The sequence below is a fragment of the Chamaea fasciata genome, unplaced genomic scaffold (assembly GCF_029207755.1).
Source record: "Chamaea fasciata isolate MVZ Bird 193981 ecotype frontalis unplaced genomic scaffold, bChaFas1.0.hap1 SCAF_5, whole genome shotgun sequence".
NCBI classification, from domain to species: Eukaryota; Metazoa; Chordata; class Aves; order Passeriformes; family Sylviidae; genus Chamaea; species Chamaea fasciata.
The window spans coordinates 5,831,712-5,835,128 of NW_027094090.1; the positions used below are offsets into that span (position 1 = coordinate 5,831,712).

Consider the following 3,417-nt stretch of genomic DNA (forward strand, 5'->3'; position numbering starts at 1 on the left):
GGTTGAAATCAGAACAATGCACAGGGCAGATCTGAAGGACAAAAATATTTTACTGCTGTCTAAATTTCTTCTGTATCTATAACTAAAATTATTTAAAACCGTAATTAACTTGTGGTTTTCCTTTTTAGATTTTGGGGATTTTGTCTTTTCTTAAAGAGCTTTTAATATGCTGCTGGAATATGCTATTCAGTATTAATAAAATAAAAGAAAAAGAAAACAATTCTTTAATTATCTATTGTGTGAGCCACTCCCAGCCAGGAGCGGTCAATCCACCATTTGAAAACCTTGAGGAGAAAAAAAAAAAAAGAATAATAATATTTTTGTAATTTAAATAAATGAATTTTTGCTTAAATCAGATGCACTAGATCTTCCTGGGTGAAAATTCAGTGTGCACTGCAGTTAAACTACTTTTTATGGATAAAGTTTACATACACTGTAATGTTTGGTGTTATTTGCCATTATTTGTCACGGCAATATATTGGCTTACTCCTGCAGACACTCATACAGAGAGGAGTAACTTTACTCCTACCCGTGGTCCATGGGAACATCTGTGTGACTGATGTGGGTGTTTGCTGGAGGAAGCTCTTTGTAAGGAACCAGGAAAGAGATGCTGGTAGCCCTTTTCACTGCCTTGTAAGTCTGATTGGGTTGTGTTTCTACCACACAAACAGTGACCAACAACCAAATTCGGTTCTTTGCCACCGGTTTAGTGAATTCATTGCCAATCCAATGTGTGTGAGCAGCAGTACCTGCTACAGGTCATGAAGTGCCATACCTTCTTCCACCTCCTAGTTCTATCTGGTTATATCTGAAGCCACCTAAAATTAAAAACTAAGCCCTATATGAGCAACATCAGCTGGTGCACTCTTGTCTCTCATCCCCAACTTAAATGCTTCTTTATGTAGAGCCCTGGGATGGAAAGGACTAGCCTCTAGTGATGCAAAAAAAGTTTCCTTCTTATAGCACATGCACTTATAAATAAATGATCTATACTTTTCTCACGTTTTTACTACTGCTGGGGCCTTCCTACACCCTTTGAGGGCTATTTTGTACTACTTGCAGCAATTGTGCGTATTCAAAGTATCATCTCACGTATGTTATATTATATATATGTACATATATATATATAATATGAGATCATCATTTGGATTGTTTAGAGACTGTTTCACTAATTTTTCTCATTGTACCCACCGTCTAAATTTCCAAAGCTTTTGTAGATGCCCTGGTGTGTCCTGTGGGTTTTCCAGTCCAGTTAGAGCGGTGATGCCTCTGGTCCCTGGGCGGTGTAACTCGGCACCAGGCTGCCCTGAATTACTCCATGGGACATTGGCTTAGCAGTGGGAGATAAGGAATCTTTCTGTACTTCCAGGCAACTGAGATGAGTCATTGCTTAGAAAAGTGTCCATCTCTGAAAAAAAAAAATCAAAAATAAAAAATAAAATTCAAATAGAAAACCAAAAACCCAAACATACACCTCCTGGGAGGCAAATTATCTACCAGTTCTCTTTCAAAATAATGAAAGGAAAAAGCTGCAAGGGTGCAAGGGCCTAATAAGAGAGGAAGTAAAACAAGGGAAATTGCTTTACAAAATTCTAATCAAAAGACTAGACTAGTTGTTTTATCAAACAAATTAGCTAATTGCAATGAAATGGCAGTCCTCAAAGGAGTAACAAGTTCATCTTTCTTTCACCATAGGGGTTACAGTTCCTTGGCTTGTGCTACTCTGGAATCATTTTACTGTTTCTGTTTTTATTATCTTAAGTGCTAATTAACAAAAAGAAAAAAAATATCCTGTAGTTTCATTACCTTTTTGGATAATGTCATACAAAAAGAAAAAAAAAAAACAAACCTATGTATTTGTGTTTTTTTCGTGCTGTGGGAATTGTTGTTTGTAGATTAATAATACTATCATTTTGTTTAGAATTACAAACTAGTTTTTAAGTATTGTCTGAGAAAAGCCAAAGTTAATGCAATCTAGTGGAAACTGTAAGACCATTTGAGTATTGTTTCTGTTTTATTGATGCATTTGGATTTTGTTGTTTGATGGAATTTGAGCCAAAAAAAAAAAAAAGAACAAAAAAAAAGGCAAAAAAAAAAAAAAAGCAGGCTTTCCTATTTCTACAACTTGATTGTACTTATGCATTTTGTACCAGTGGAACTTTTTATACTGGAGATTAAAAAACAAATGGAAATTTTTGTGGCTTACTCTCGTGGGCCCCCTCGATCATGACTGATTTTCAAGTTTGATTTCTGGATGGTAGAAAGAGAGTTGGTTTTGTTTCGAGAATTCAAAACTTTGGCTTGATTTCTTTTTTTCCCTTTGCTTATATCTAGTGTTTAGAATTTTGTCTTAACAAAAGCGGTAAGTTTCACTTTTTATTCTGTATCGTGCAGTTACACAATAAGGTAATTAGAATTAGGAGTACTCGGTCACTTTGCGTGGATAAATGTATTAGTTAAAACGTTAGGGGTTTGCTTTTTTGCTGTTTAGATCAGAGTTTTTTCTGATTCTTCTGTCCTCATTGTGAACATAACCGTGTAGTTGAAACAGTCAGACTTATTTTTGTAACGTATGTTATTGTGTGATGCAGTTTTTTGCTTCTGTCTCCAATATTAAACCATTTTCCTAATACTTGTCTCTCTACTTTGTGTGTTGTATTGTTGGTGGTCATTCTGTGTTGGTAATGCATCTGCACACCTCACTGTTTCACGTGCCTGTTTTTTTTTTTTTTTCTCTATTTGTTGGTTGTGTACAAAAGATACAGTCGATTCCACCTAAGTGAATAGCTGATTGGGGGGCAAAAGAGGATTTGTACATTTTAGACATGTTCTGGTTCCTTTGATTTTTTTTTTTTTATTATTTTTCTCTCTTCCTCCCCCTAGTCATGCCTTATCACTTGGATAATCTCTTGGAGCAGGAAGCATTTTAAATGAGTTTCCTGCAAAGTCCTATTGAAGGGAGCTTTTGTTAGCCTTGGAACTGCAAAACCTTCTGCACACAAACACACAGAAGACACCTGAAAAAATTTTTATTTTTTGCTGTGGCATTTCAGTCAGTCTGAAAAATGTGGATTATGGAGATAATTTCTTCCAAGCTGTTAAAAAAATAATAATACTACTCTGCCACTATGTTGCAGAAGCATATGAAACATTCAAGAAAAGGAGGATATAGCCTTGGGATTTTTTCCAAACTGCACAGTAATCTGTTGGCATATGGCGTTAGTCAAACTCTCCCTAGAAACTAATCATGTCTTAACTAGGGCTGGGAGAGCCTGCAAAATCTTACCAGGTGATCAAGCTTGTTATGGGCAGTTGTACATAAAATACTTCAAAAAATACAACAAGATCCAAGTGAGCACAGGAAGACTTTCTACTAAAATCAGTGGAAGTAAAAAAAAAAAAAAAATCAACAAAATA

The 3,417-nt window shown here is 35.5% G+C and overlaps 1 protein-coding gene across 10 annotated transcripts in view; it reads left to right on the forward strand.

Annotated features, from left to right (window-relative positions):
• Nucleotides 1-2,630, forward strand: part of CELF2 (CUGBP Elav-like family member 2) — a 450,951-nt gene extending 448,321 nt beyond the window's left edge. For all 10 annotated transcript variants that reach the window (XM_066182701.1, XM_066182695.1, XM_066182693.1 and 7 more), the window contains one exon: nt 1-2,630. This exon is cut by the window's left edge and continues 1,693 nt beyond it. The gene's annotated coding sequence lies outside the window, so the exon portion shown is untranslated.
• Nucleotides 2,631-3,417: the final 787 nt, after the last annotated feature.